Consider the following 15,843-nt stretch of genomic DNA (forward strand, 5'->3'; position numbering starts at 1 on the left):
ATGATGAGGGATTATGGGAGTCGCACTTGTAAAACATCTGGAAGACATGCATTTCCAGTAGCTGACCTCTTATTTAACGATCCCTGCTTCTTCTAGCAGTTGCCAGTTGCATTCTCTCTCCCTTCTTCCCATCCTCTGTAGACATGTTCATAGTTTCACCTTGTCCTGCATTTATAAAGTTGTCTGCTTCTCAATGCTGGGGTGGGGGGAGGCATGCAAAGAGTGAATGTTACTCCTTTACCCAATCAAACCTGGTTCCTATTGACAGATGGATCCTGGGGATTCAACCCTGAACAGCTGTCTTTGAACTGAGGACTTCTTAGTGAAGCTATGGGTTTCCTGGGGTTTAAATTTTTTTCCCATATTGATTATGGAATTTTTAAACAAGGTTGCTGCCTCTGATCTTTTTCTCAGCAGTCACTGAGTTGGTTTCTCTCCTTATATGTTCTACCAAAACAATGTATTGTAAAAATTAAAAGGAAAAAGAGAAATTGTCTCCTTTCGAAAGCCAGTCTAGAGCCTAGGAAAGTATACCCATAAAAGAAAAAAGTGAGGAAATTAAGAGAATGAATCTGGATCCAGCCCCACTTCAAAGAGGGGGCATGGTCATCTAAATTTGGCTTCAGCCTGCTGTGAGCAGAAAGAGGGAAAGCATTTAAATATGGCAAACTTCTTTTTGCTTAGTTCCAAATTCAAGACCTTCTGTCCATCTGTCTGTCTGTCTGTCTGTCTGTCTGTCTGTCTGTCCGTGTGTGTCTGTCCGTGTGTGTGTGTGTGTGTGTGTGTGAATATCTTTGTGATTGAAGATAATTTAAATATCATTTAACTGGAGTCTATTGCTAAGGTAATGTCTTCCTTTCAAAGCATTAGCAAAGTAATTTATGACTACCTGGCTGAACCCCACCTCAAGTGGCAGATGGTTGGGAGGTTCTTAAAATATATCACAAAACTGTTTGGTTATATGTAGAATTTAAGTCACTGAAGAACAGGACAGAACTCATAGCTCAGGTTTTTATCCTCACAAATGAGAAGGTAACTGCTAGTCTTTGTTCTACATTGAGGGAAGAAGTGGGTGAATGGGAGAATATGTGGGTGGGGCTAAATGTGTCCCATGACATCTGATACCCCTAGTTTCTGTGGCTGAAAGCAAGACCACAGAACTGTCTCATAGAAAAGTTTAAGTCAAATTTTATGCAAAGCTTTTCACTACTTTTTTCTGACCCATTTCTGGTTTACATTTTCTGTTCCCTTTCTGATATGATGAGACAGGAATGTAGGTGGTTGGGTAAATGTACAGAAACATGCAGAATGCTTTCAGTTAAGCTTCTAGCCAGCCAGGTGGCCATGAGCTCCATAGGCTCAGAAGTGAGTGTCAAGCTGTACATGCACACACATACACAAATGAACAAGCAAGGAACATAAATGGGATGGCCCATAGATATACAGTGGGGTTGATAACATAAGGAGACAAATTAAATCAGTGCATACTGATAATTTTTTGGAGAGGTTTCCTTGTTTTGTACAAGTGTCCCAAGTATGAACTTGATGCTTCTAAATTCTTCATCCTTTTCCTGATGGCTTTGCACTCTGCCTTCAATTCATGTTGGAACCAAAACGTTATTTATGTGACCCACTTAATTGAAAGAGCATTTGCTGTCAGCAATCAAATAAACTGTTATTGATCTTCAGCGCTTTAGGCAGCTCACATGGACTGTTCTGTTATGCATTTTTTTTCATTATTCTTCCTACAGTTAGGCAAAAGAATGAATGCAGAGATTATTTTAAAAAGATATTTCTATTTATTTTGCTTTTGCAAGAGGCAAATCCAACACAGACAAATGTCAACATACTACTTGTATTACCCTCAACTCATCTTCAACCTTGTATATTAAGGTCATAGATAAGAAAATATGTTTCCTGCCCCCATTACAGATTTCATAACCCCACAGCCAAAAAAGTATTTAGAAATCATATCGGTTGGCCCAGGGGTCCCCAAACCCCGGGCCACAGACTATAGCGGTCCATGGCCTTGGAAGGACCGGGTCGCCAAGACAGATTTTCAAGGGCCAAAGGAATGCATGTGTATGTGTGTGCACATGCACTCCTGCCCATCTGCATGCATGCACTTCCACTTGCCTCATGCATACATGCATGCACACACCCCACATGCATGCCCACCCACCCTCCCCGGCTCTTGGGAGAATGGTCTTCAACTAAACTGGTCCATGGCGTCAAAAAGGTTGGGACCCACTGGGTTGGCCTATTCTGACTAGAAGATGTTTTCATTTTGTTTGTTTCTTGTAAGAATTTTGCCCAAATTCTTGAATTATTTCATTAGCACAACAGAAAAAACCTGGAACTTTTAAAACTAAGTGTGTGAGAGAAAACAAAATTGACCTAGTTACCCATCTGGGAGAATGCTTTGAGTTCTTAGCTCTTAAAGACTTTAGTTTGAATCTCTATGCATTCTGTCCAGTTAAGCAACAGTGACCACTGTCCTCTACTTCCATGAACACCTTCCCTCACAGAGCGGAATAAATTATATGGTTAAGCGAGTTTTACTTCTAATATGACCCATGCACACAGACTGGAATGCCAGGATCTAATCAGACACATTTTCAGATTGACAGTGCTCCTTTAAATGAACCACACTTGTCTCCTTTTTATTGCATGGTTCCCCTTGTGAGCCCACCATTCCTAACACTGGAAACACTTCAAAACAGGACCTGGGCTGTTGCTTGGTTTTGGGCCTAGTTTGTCAGTGGAGCTGATAACCTGGCAAACCAGTGCACCCTAGTTTATCTGACTGGGCTTGAAAAAGGAAGAACAGTTACTCTGGGTAAAACAGGATGGGATAGAACTGGATAAGACAAAACATAAAAGTACAATAAAGCCTGTACCTGTGTTTACTAGTTAAAATATGTTGTTTTTCATGTCGATCAACCAGACTTATGTGAAAAGATGTCATATTGCAGCATAAGGTGGCAACAGCACCCTGTGTGTGTGTGTGTGTGTGTGTGTGTGTGTGTGTGTGTATGAGTGTGTAACATCAAACTGTCTTCTGTGTCTCTGCTTCACCTAATAATGATAATTGTGGGCTGTCAAGTCAATTCTATCTCATGGTGATCCCTTTCAGGGTTTTCTAGGTACAGTGGGGTCTCGACTTACGAACTTAATCCGTATTGGAAGGCAGTTCTCAGGTCGAAAAGTTCTTAAGTCGAATCTGCATTTCCCATAGGAATGCATTGAAAACCATTTAATCTGTATCTGCTCTTTTCGTCCATAGAAACTAATGGGAAGCTGCTATTCTGCCTTCTGCCACTAGAGGGGGATATTTTTTTCCTTTTAACCTAAGATGACTTAGCTTTTTAAAAAAGGGGAAAAAAGAGTTCGTAACTCGAATCTAAGTTCGTAAGTTGAGTCCATATATTCCTATGAGAGCAGTTCGTAAGTCGAAACGTTCGTATGTCGAGCCGTTCGTAAGTCGAGACCCCACTGTACAGGACTACGAAGTGGGTTACTGTTCCTTTTTTCTGGGGATGTCTTGGGACTATGAGGCTTGCCCAAGGCTGCACAGGCAGGCTTTTCTCCCTGGAGGCACAGTGGGGAGTTGAACTTCAAACCTTTGGTTCACCAACCAGATGCCTAAGGCAATGAGTTATCCAGCCATCCTGCTTGCCCTAAGGTAAGGTAAGGTAAAGGTTCCCCTTGACATTTTAGTCAGTCGTGTTAGACTTTAGGGGGTGGTGCTTATCCCCATTTCCAAGCCATAGAGCCAGCATTTGTCTGAAGACAGTTTCCGTTGTCACGTAGCCAGCGCAACTTAGACCCAGAATGATGTTTACCTTCCCACTGAGATAGTACCTATTTATCTACTTGCATTTACATGCTTTCGAACTGCTAGGTTGGCGGGAGCTGGGACAAAGCAACGGGCGCTCACTCCGTCGCGTGGATTCAATCTTACGACTGCTGGTCTTCTGACCCTGCAGCATACAAAGGCTTCTGCAGTTTAGTCCGCAGCGCCACCACGTCCCTCTTGCCCTAAACATCCAGATAAATATAAACATTCTCTGAGCCTTCAGCTAGTGCTCTCCAACCTGATAACCCTAATCAATCCTGAACTATTTATACATAGTCCTGGACATTATCTAAAACCTGGCCCAGCTGAAGGAATGGGACTGCAACTAACATGAACAGTAGCAAAACAGTTACATGTAAAATTAGTCATGAAAACAGTAGCATTTCTTCCAATGCAATATTCTGGAACTGGCATTCCAGAGGCAGCTACAGAGCCTTACAAAATAAACTCATGTAATGGAAACATTAACACAGCCTTGACTAAATTGGCTCTGCTCTTAATATCTCTGAACTTCCTTTGAAGGGGTGAAGTTTCGCCTCAGGTATCTTAATTATCTGATGTGGTCAATTACTCCAAGATAATGATGACTTTATCAGGTGTTACCACTTGAGGTTTTTTTCACCAGCCCAAATGATAACCAGGTTATTTAATTGCATTCTTGACCTACCAAAATGTTCATAGATGACTCAGTTAAACACCGAAAAAGAGAGGTCTTGTGGAACTTTCTGTCAGCATTTCACTTTTTTTTGGTCTCAAAATCACACCAAGCAGGGAAGCTGATGAAGAGGCCTCGAGGGTAACAGAGATGTTGAATTTCATTTCCACAGTGAGTAGTGAAATAGTTTTAATGTTTTATTACAGGAATCTCTTCCAAAATTAGAAACCATTATTCCTACAAATGGCTGCATTCCCGTATTTGCAGGAAGGTGCAATTCCTACTGGAGACCAACATCATGCAGAACACTCCCCCACTGAATGCCAGAGGGGGCAAAGAAAATCTATTTGAAGTGTAGAAGGAGGAAAGCAACCTGCTTATTACTGTGGAGAAGATGATCTATACATTCACAGGGTCTGCTATCCTGCGAATGTACCTTCGTGGCAGCAGGCAAAAGGAGATCATATGGCTTCTTACCAAGGGTGCATCTATAGATGTGAATGCAGGGTTGGGTCCAATGGCCAAGTCAGCAGCTTTCCAGTCCCTGGGATTTCAGGGCAAAAATCTGAAAACAACATGTGTGTGTGTGTGTGTGTGTGTGTGTGTGTGTGTGTGTGTGTGTGTGTGTGTGTGTGTGTGTGTGTGTGTGTGTGTGTGTGTGTGTGTGTGTGTGTATGCACCTGTGCACTTGCATGAACACACTTGTAAAACTAGAAGGGTCAAAAGTCCTGATGATGGCACTCTATTGGTTCAAATGACACGAACAGCCCATGCACCCACCACCTTTCTCCTCAGCTCTTTCCTCTCAGTCTGGGCTTTTTCTAATGCTAATGTTATAAAATACCCATGCCCTGATGCCAGCTGGGAATGGGTAGAGATGGGTGGCCAAGCTATCAAATGGCTTGGGCAAAATGCAGCATAGGAACCATGGGCATCCTCTGGGGGCTCATCACATCCCTCACACTTTCTCTCCCCCCTCCCCTAAATCCCCAAGCAGCCCAGCAAAAAAAGAGAGAAAATGTGAATTTGTTGTAAAGTCTGGGCCATCCATTCTCCACTGGCATGAGGGCTCACAGTACAAAGGGATTTGCATGTATGATAGACATGTGCAACATAAGCATGCAAAAGTGGAATATCCTGGAATGTGTTTGCAGCCCTCCATGGCTATAGAATGCAGGAAGGACTCATAGACTCTTAGAAATTGCCCGCCCTCTGCTTTAAAGCCACCTCACACCAAAAAAGCAAGTGTTATCCTTTACTGCTGCTCATCACAAGATTTTTCTCTCCAACTGGTCAACCAGGGAAATACAGCAATTCCCCAGGACTTCAGTGTGAGCCCTGAGAGCCAGTAACCAGAACTAGGAAGAGAAAGGACAAGGCAGAATCAGCTGCTGTCAGGTGCTGCCTCCTTTCTCCTTTTCTTGCTAGTTTTCTAATGGGCACTATTTCTACCCTATTTCCTCCCATGACATCCTGGACTACTTTGCCTAATTATCCATCAGGGCCAGCCCTACTATTAGGTAGACTGAAGTTACCACCTTGGACCATAGATACTGGGTAATATTAAAAAGCAGCTAATAGGCAGTTATTAAATGTTTGTGTTTGTGTTTTCATTTTCAGGGGATCTGAAGAGGTAGACACATGGTAACAACAGCAAAAAAGGCAGACACTTCTAGATTGAAACTGATGGGATATATGTCATTAGAAAAATGTGAGAGGGTCTTCGTGTGTAAAATCCATAGAAGCACATCTGAGTTAAAGAACCCATATATTCTTAACATAGACCTTAATAATTTCAAGCCAGGTAATAGCCAATCTGAACTAAAACACAGTGTATACATGGCGAAAATGAAGTAGCAAGTAAATAATGGAATAAAATAACAATTATCTTGATTTTGATAATGATTTATGTCTATTGACCAGCATTTCAGGGACTGCAGGGCTTGTAAAATGTATTTTGTTTGGTGGCAGAGAAAAGACTATACTGGCATAGGTACATAATGACCTAAGAGTCCAACTGGATTCAATTCAGTGACACCAAGAAAAAAAAATCTACATCATGCAAGTCTTGCTTTTTTAAAAAGACCTCAGCGTTTGGACACTGGGAGATACATATTTCAGAGTTATCTCTTAATACAATTATAGTTCATTTAGCCAGCAATTACAGTAATAGGAAGACTGGCAACCATTGTCATTCAGACAGAGGAAAATCAATGATAGCAGTTTCATTTTCCATCAGGCAAAAGGCTGTCTCAGTAAAGCTAGAGAACAACCCTACCAGTGAGGCTAAGAGTGAGGCTAAGAGTTTAAACCATTGCTGATTTTCTTTCTGAATGATTTTATAATACGTGGAATGAGCCTTTCTCTGCAGTTTTTGTTTGTGTGGTCAGGCATCCAAGGATTTTATTTCTTCATCTTATCTTTTTTTTTTTTTTTTTTTTTGCATTTCATTATCCACAACGAAAGCATCCAGATCCCTGCTTTAATGCGCACCTTAGCAGTCTTCAAGGAGACATAAATATCTGTAAGAAGCACCAGGATACTTATGCTGGCCCCACAGTGGCTTATGACCATTGTGACTGGCAGGGCAGCGTGAACAGTAAATGGAAACTCTTAACTCTGGTACTACCCCCTTCTTTTTCCTTTACAAAGCCATTGCAGCACAACTCTTTAACTAGTAGCATCTAACTGAACTGAAGAATAGTCACTTGTTATGTTAATGTTTCACACATTGTACATAGCTCTCTGCTGTGGGAAATTGTACCATTCAATGGGGTACTTATATGTAAGGAGGCAGATAGGAGTAGGCTGCCACAGATGGGACACTGCCCCACTTACTCTAATAAACCAGTTTCAACTGGCTAGACCTTCACCTCATCCTCATGTCTCCCAGATTAGGGTGGGTGGGAATCGGTTTTTTTTAAAGACTCCCCCAGCCACCATGTCCAAGCTTGACCCAAAGTCCTCTTGGTTCCCAACCTCGTCATGCTGACAGAACATGATGTAACCCCACCCCCACCTTCTGCTTTACTGTGGACAGGTTGGGAACTGATTGGATATGACCAGCAACGGGACTGAGAGGGCATGACCAACTCCATACATCTATTTTAAGTCTTGACTTTCCTAGAAAGCAGAACAGAACAGTGTGTTCCACACTATCCATCCAACTTCTTAGTTAGTGATGCCCATGCAGAAAGATTTGCCTTCACCTCAGGTATCATATTCAGATGCTTCAAGAAAACAATGCTGATCCAACATGCTTCTGATATGACTAATGTCTTGCCCATTTTTCTCATTAATTATGTCCTCACTTTATCGCTTATTCAATTTTGTACCATTTTTCCACAACATATTGTGTCCAGAGCACTTCACAAAAAATGATTAACACAGTTATCAGTTATTAAAATTATAACACATCATAATAGAACATACATAAGGGTTTTGTGGAAGATTGAGTCCAAAATATTTGAGGGGCAACATATTCCACATCCTTGGTTTAAAATATGTACTTTGTGGAAGCTCTAGTCACATAAAGAAAGTATTGTATGCAAACTCTGGCCACCAGAGCTTCTTGGAGTTAAGAGTCTAAAACATAAATATGGAAAGCCAAAGTTTTCCAAATCTGTATTCCCTCCCTCCCTCCCTCCCTCCCTCCCTCCCTCCCTACCTACCTACCTACCTACCTACGTACAGTAAGTAAGTATTTGAGAGAGAGAGCTTCTTTTATGCATTTCATCCTTCTGCTGGGAAGCAGGAGCTTTTATTTCACTGTTCAAAATACTTTCAGTGCTGTAAAGAAACCCATTGGTATGGAGACAAATGGTATTTTTGCTGGTTGCCAAATTTTTACTGCTGAGCAACCACTTGGCAAAGAATATCCTTCATTTTTTGGATACTGATGATTTTCCTCATTGATTTGCTTGTCTCTTGATGGTGCCATATTTGGATGGTGCTAAAATACCCCGTCTTGTTCTCTCAGTGAGCTATCTGAATCCATCATCCAGGAATAGTGTTCCTCTAAGGAGGAATGAGAGTCAGCATAATCAGGAGAAGAAGTGGCAATGACGTACCTCTGAACTCTCCTCTGTTCATAGAAAACCCTACCCCCAAATTTCCTTGCTTTCTGTCCACCAAACAAAAATATATCTCAACTATAATATTAGCATATATTTCCTAGCACTTTTATTACCTTTTGGACTACAGATTCCTCAACCAACACAACCAGTGACTGAGGAATTTTGGGAAGTGTAGCCTAAAAAAGTAACTTTGGAGACTGTGGAAAGTAAAGGGAGGAACTATCTCACCACTTCCTTACAAGAAACCTAATACACATCCTGCAAGACCTGCCATTCCAAATGTAGGAAAGTAACTCTTCTGGTAAGAGTCCTTGGAAAAAACCTTGATGTTAGGAAGGTGTGATGGCAAGAGGAGAAGGGGACGACCGAGGATGAGATGGCTGGACAGTGTCTGCGAAGCAACCAACATGAACCTGACACAACTCCGGGAGGCAGTAGAAGACAGGAGGGCCTGGCGTGCTCTGGTCCATGGGGTCACGAAGAGTCGGACACGACTAAACGACTAAACGCACGCAACTCTTCTGGACTATATTGGGGGTAGAGTATAGCTCTCCAAAGCACCAAAGCTATAAAGGGTACTGTGGCATTTTAAACAAGTAAGTTTTACTTGACATAACACTTCACAGACTTCAGCACCAGCCCACTTCCTCAGATGAATGCGAAAAAGAAAAGCATGTTCCACAATAGCTTCTGGAAGACACTACAAGATACTCCATTGTTTCTTTTCTGGTACACAACTTGTATGGACTGACATGCTGGCAACAGGCATTCTGAGTGCCATAGTTCAAAATCCATGTTTCCAAGTTCTGCTAACATCTCTTCAGTGTGACTCGGCCAGAGAGAGGAGAGTACAATCCAAATGCCCAATATGTAGAAGGGCATTATTGAGATCAATGTAATAAGGCAGAGATTATGGATTTATGGAAGCTTACCCCTGCATCACAAGTGGTTCACAAGCCTTGCCTTCATGCTACAGGTGGCTTGTTTATTGAATATGGTGGGGAGGGGCACTCATGCCACAACATGGAACCTTGACCTGGTCACCAGTTGCCTGTGTTTTACACGTATGCAGTATAATTTGTATTAGTTCCTTCTAAGTCTCCAGACCTGTTCAGGCTACTAGATCTGACCACTAATGCTCTAAATAGCTCAGGACAGCCTACACCTTTATAAACTTGATCAGCTGGTCTCACAAATATGAAAACTTTGGTAAAGAGTGCCAGACAAAATCTTGCTGATTTGTAGGAGGGAGTAGGGGAACCATTCTTGTGTTGTGGTATGAGAATGAACAACGGAAGCAAGGATTTAGATCTTTAAACCAGTTGCCGATGGGGATTTCCAATGCTTATATTCTCACCCTATGGTTTGTGAAACTGTGTAAGTTGTGGCCAATAAAGCTGGGGCCATTTTTAACCTACATTATGATCATATGTAGTATGATTCCTGGTAAGCCATAGCATCTCTGATCAGTAGTGTGGATGAACCAAACTAGATTTTTTACAATAAGAGAACAGTTTCATGGCTGAGTTGCAGGGAAGGAGAACTGTGCCTTGCAATGCTTTCAATCTGAAAACTGAAATGGGAGAACGATTGATGAGGCCCTTGGGGGAAGTGAAATAATGAAGAATATTACAATGAGTACAAGCCTGTTCTCCATCCTTGACACTAAGATGCTGTTTGATAAAATTTCAGTCACTGAAATTTATTTACACTTGCCTATCATCATTTATTTATTTTATTTATTTTTTTATTTTATTTATATCCCGCCTATCTGGTTGGTTAAGACCGCTCTAGGCGACTAGAGGTTTTCTGATTTTAATAAGGCATAGGTCTAAGAGCAAATCAGAAGAGAGCTTTTCAGAAAGAGGATCACTGGTGTAATTGCTATCAGTAGTGACTGGTTGCCACACATAAAACCAATTGCCAGTTTCAATGGAAAGATGTAATTCACAGTGCCAACCCTGCATTGAACCAATGCCCACCTAGCTGTATATTGCCTTCACTTTGGGAGCCTGGAAGCTGCCAAATGGGGAAAAAAAACCCACAGAAGTGGAACAGATGATACAAGCACTTTTTTTGTATACCTAAAGGGGGGGAAGAGAGAGCCTGGGGGGTTACTTTCTGGGCCAAGATAGGGTCTGGAAGCAAAACATTGACCACCCTGACTTATTAGACAGTGATAGTGAGTGCCATCAAATCGTATTTGTTCTGCAATTTGGTTCAGATTGGGAACAGGTTGGTTTGTTCCTTTTCCCAGTGACTACAAAACCTACTTGCTATCATGAATTATGCCTACCCACATATTTTGGGTCCCTGTCAAGGGTACTGTTGGTTTTGGTTTGGTTTGGTTTTGTATGGGTAGGATCACTCCATTTTGGTTCAGATCTCTTGTGTGTGATCACTGGAATAGAACCAAAATGGATGGCTTAGGTTGTTGCTTAGCTTAAGGTGTTCAATGAACTTGAGAAATGAAAGTTTCCTTGACACTCACCTATGGAAGGGAAGGGAGAAGTTTTCCATTTCTTTTAAATTGTTTCTGAGACAGTTCATCAGCAATGCTTTGAAAAGGTTTTTAAAAATCCCTTTCAAAGCATTGCTGATGTTTTAAAAACAATCAAGGCATCATTCAGGGATGGGATGGTTCACAATAGCCAGTAGGAAAAGGGCAAACCAGCCCATCTGATTGCACCCTCTATCACTATCTCGTAAGTCCAATTCAATTTGGCTTAAAGTCCAAATTTTTGTTCCCAGACCCTATCATGTCCCAGAAAAGTGCCGTTTGTTGACTGTGTGTGTGTGTGTGTGTGTGTGTGTGAGAGAGAGAGAGAGAGAGAGAGAGAGGATTGAGGGAGGACATGGTTATTCCTGCCCTTATTAGTCTGTTTAATTCCACCCCAAGACCCCTAGTATATATCCAACCTAACCCAAGCCAAGAAGAAGGGGGAACCATGGGTATATACAGGAACTGTGAGACACAGACAGCTACATGATGAGGCCAGCATTAGAGGCAGAGAAAGCCAATAGGAGGATGAGAGAGCAATTACTATACCTTTGGCAGGAAGTAGATAAGAGGGAGAAATAATGCTGTCAAAAAGGAGAAGAAAAAAGAGCAGGTACCAGAGCCAAAGGGAAAGATGTTGAGGGAAACAGAACGGCAGTAAAAAAAAGAGAAGGTTGGTCTACATGCAAGGGAAGAGGAGCAATGGCAGAAGAGCAGGTCTTAGGAATAAAGAAAGAGGAGGAGTTAGCAAAGAGTCAGGAGAGTGGGATGACTCTCAGGAAGATTGGTTTAAAGCCTATTTGGCAGATAGTTCACCTGAGGAGGAATATGAACACCAACACCACCCCCCGGGGAATGCGCTTATATTTATAAAGAAGCTCCCTAGAAGAGGTATCGGTGCAGCCCTGGGTTCTGAAGGGAGTAAGAGAAGGACCTAAAATTTCTATTTCTCAAGACAGTTAAGTGCTTTCAGCAAAGCACTGAGAATGAGATGAGAGAAAAATGTGTTTTATTGTTTTTTTCTTTCACTTTAAAGGGACATAGGTTTGGTCCAAATCCTAGTAAACAGGTTCACTTGATGTGTCAGGATAATTGGGCCATCTAGTTGCGCCCTGAAATAGGACTCTTTATCACTCCTGTTTGCAAAAGTAAGAGATTGGCTCTAGGACCTTTCTGTGTGCCTCCAGTGTCAAGGAACAACAGATTTCACACAACTATTTTTCAGTTGCAAACATTCCAATAACATTCACATAAATTGGAAAAATGCATATGTTTTTTGTGACAACATCATCGAATAAGAGGACTGCCTTTTCTCCCCTTATTCAGTGCCATTGGACCAACAATGTTTAGCCAAATAAGGAGTCTTTATCTATACTGTAACTTCCAGTACATTTGTGTGTTTGTAGGTGTACCAACAAGATGGGGTCTAATTGCGGATATAAAGCAGTGATTTATTATGTATGCTGCTGTAAAGAAATTCCCCTCCATGCATTTTAACTTGATGAGAGAGAACTGACTCTCCTAAATCATACATATTGCAGTGACAGCTGCAAAGTGGACATTGGATAATAAAATAAATGCACAGAGAATGTAGAATAGAACTGAAAACAAAAGTAATGCCATGAACTCACACTTCGTACATACAACTTAGAGATAGAATGGAAGCAGAGACGTGAAAAAAATCTCTGAGTTGGTAACATTTTGGTCAAGACACAAAACTTGCGGAGAATTCACTTGGAAAAAAAAACCTCCAGCAGGAAGGAAAGAGACTAAGTGGAGGAGTGGTGTTACTACTGTTGCAGTTGTTATGTTTTATGACAATGATCTGAGAAAACTGCCTCTGAGTAGAACTAAGAACATTTTGTATTATGTCCCTGAACACTGCTAGTTGAGAAGTTGCTAACCTCTCACTGAGAGTAACACAATGTCTGCTGGATGGTTTTTTTTTAAAAAAAAGTACCCATATTTTGTGAAAAATGCTTCTGTACAAAACCAGGGTCTGTTTTAGCCTTTTGTGAAGCTCAGCATGTAGACAACAAGCATGGAAGGACATGCTGATTGAGACAAAGAAGTCATTCACTGATACTACTTTGCAGTAGTCTGTGTAACAAGTCAACAGTTCTCAAAGTTTTAAATTTTGCATATTTGCAGGAATGGACAAATACTAGTCTCAAAAATGCACAAAATATCTCTGAATCTTACCATCTCGTGCCAAAAAGAAAAAAAATCTCATTTCTCGCATGGTTTCTTTTACCTTGCAAGGATAATCAAGTCAGTATTTATAACTATAGGCTCAAGCAGTTAGTTTAAAGTTAGTCTAAAGCCAAGAACAGACTGGAGCTTTATCATGGGTCTCTTAAAAAGAAAAAGAAAGCGAAAGCCAATTCAATATTAGGAAGAGAGGAGACCTCTGTAGCTGACATAACTACTAGTTATCATTCACTTCAGCAACTTAATAAGAAATATGAAACTCGCCAGTACCTTTAGGGTACAGCCATCAGTCGATGGAACCATGGACAAAGAATGGATTTACAACACTATGGGGATATATAGCTTCCTCTTCTCATTCTATCGAATTTCATCTCTTTAGCCCACAAGAAATTAAAGACAATGGGAATTAGGCTCAGGGCTGCCCATTTCCCAAGTACAGTATGCCTTTCAGCAAATAGGTGCCAAAATCTTTATCCACTATGAATTAACTTTGCCCAAAAGATTTTCAAAAATAAGGTATTTGCACAGGGAAAAAAAGAAATCATCAATGCAAACCAAGGCAGAACTGTTGCAGAACAAATGCAAAATTAGGGGCTTTGTTCTCTTAACAATTATCCACCTTGACAGAAGCAATGAGACCACCGCATATGACATATATTTCATCCTGGGGAAAGAAAAAGGGGGAAATAAAGAAGACAAGAGGTTCAGATGTGAATGAGAGTGTAACAAGGCACTTACTTACAGGTTTGGTCTTGACTTCTGACTGAAACCCTTTTGCCGTCTGTCCAGGGAATATACTGTAAAGGCTGTGATTTATTGCTGTGTTATCATGCCTGTCTGCCTCATTACAGACTCTGAATTTTATCAGGCAGCTTGTCCTGCAGTGTCTGGTGAGCAATTACTAAGGCCTGGAAGGAAGCTTGAAATACTTTGCTGAGCATCACTAATCTGACTGTTTTTCAACCATTGTTAAAACAGTGCTTTCATCCAGCCAGAACAACTTGTATGGGCAACACCACAGAGGAATGTTTTAGGACAAGATTTTCATGCTGTACATATTTAGTAAGTAAGTACCATTCAGTGAGCATTATGGTAAGTGGTGTGTAAAGTGTTATAGGCAACCAGTGGACAGGAATCTCTAGCAAGAGTGATACTTAGCCCCAAGTCTGATTGCTACTAGAGATGGGGATGACTCACCATTTTGGTGAGTCGTCCTGCTTTGTGAGTCGTCAAAAGCTGACGACTCACAAAGTTGTCCCCATTAAGCAATGAATAATGAAGTTATTAATTAATTCATGGGAGGGGGTTATTTTAAAAAAGCACCCATGCCCCTGCCGCCTGCTGCCACTGCCACCCCCCACTGCCACATGGTGGATTTGGAATCCAGGCTGCCCTTTGTAAAGATGGCACCTGCAGCTTCCCTATGCTAAACAAAGCCGAAACCACCATCTTTGCAAAGGGCAGCCAGTTTCTGATGGAGACCTCAGCAGTGGTGGTGATGATTATGATAAGGTGGGGGGGCTAAGGTAGGGAGGGGAAGGGGGTGGGGATAGGCTGTGGGGTTGGTGCCTGTGGGGATGGGTGGCTGCCTATCGCCCCGCCGATCAATGTTTTTATTAAACTACAAAGGACGAATAAAATGGGGAAATATTCATCAAACCATATTCGTTGGGACTTAAAATTTGAATAATATGGATTGACGAATATTTAATGAATCAGCTATTTTTGTCGAAAAAAAAAACTATCCATTTTTATATTCGTCCACATCTCTAATTGCTACCCTAGCAAATGTTATGCTGTCCAGTTGGCAATAATAAATGTGTATGACGTGAAAGGGGTTCAAGAGTGGCTTCATGTTGACTAGTCTGGGGTAGATCCAGGGTGAAATGGAAGGTAAGATGGCCTTCTGAGTACCAAGAGAGGCTCAATTTCCAGTGCCTGCCAGCTGGCATTTTAGTCTCCCAGATGCCTGCCAACTCCAGAAAAAATGTTGCATGGTTTCTTAAAAGTACTTTGGATATGTGCCTAACTTAATGATATATTCTACCACATTTCTGAACCTGATGTGAGAGAAACAGCTTGCCACACTTCTCCAGAGGGAGAGAATTTATCCAGAGTGGCTTGATTCATAGTATCAAATAAGATTGATCCGTCTCAGGGAATTGCCATGTTTTTCCCTCAAGTGGGGTACAAATTAGACATGGGTGCGAGTCTCTGCTTTGGCAATTTGTGCTAGTTTGTCCTTTGGACAAACAGATGCTTGTTGGTTTCTAGCCCCATCTCCTCCACTGGTAAAGCCCAAAGGTAAATCCCAGAGGAGACTTGGCCAGGAAGCCTGGGCAGTGCATTTGAGTGGGCACCCACTGGAGAAGGAAGAAACATGTCCATCCAAAGAAACTGGCGGTTCATGCCCATCTCCAGTACAAATCTCAGAGCAAACTGTGTTGGAGGAGGAGAAAGATTTTAGTGGGTTTCAACAAAGAAGGGGAGTTCCCCACTTTCATTGATAGAAGCAATTCCACCATTGGAAAAACTGCACTGG

The 15,843-nt window shown here is 41.6% G+C and overlaps 1 protein-coding gene across 2 annotated transcripts in view; it reads right to left on the reverse strand.

Moving 5' to 3' along the window:
* LOC140706526 (uncharacterized) overlaps nucleotides 1-14,545 on the reverse strand; it is a 32,870-nt gene extending 18,325 nt beyond the window's left edge. Inside the window, exons 1-2 of one of the 2 annotated variants that reach the window (XM_078392600.1) lie at nucleotides 14,044-14,545; nucleotides 1,489-1,745 (exon numbers count right to left, since the gene is read on the reverse strand). The gene's annotated coding sequence lies outside the window, so the exon portion shown is untranslated. Of the gene's footprint in view, nucleotides 1-1,488; nucleotides 1,746-14,039 lie in introns of both variants that reach the window. The other variant, XM_078392599.1, reaches the window with a different exon arrangement.
* Nucleotides 14,546-15,843: the final 1,298 nt, after the last annotated feature.

Source organism: Pogona vitticeps, chromosome 4 (genome assembly GCF_051106095.1).
Source record: "Pogona vitticeps strain Pit_001003342236 chromosome 4, PviZW2.1, whole genome shotgun sequence".
Lineage (NCBI taxonomy): Eukaryota > Metazoa > Chordata > Lepidosauria > Squamata > Agamidae > Pogona > Pogona vitticeps.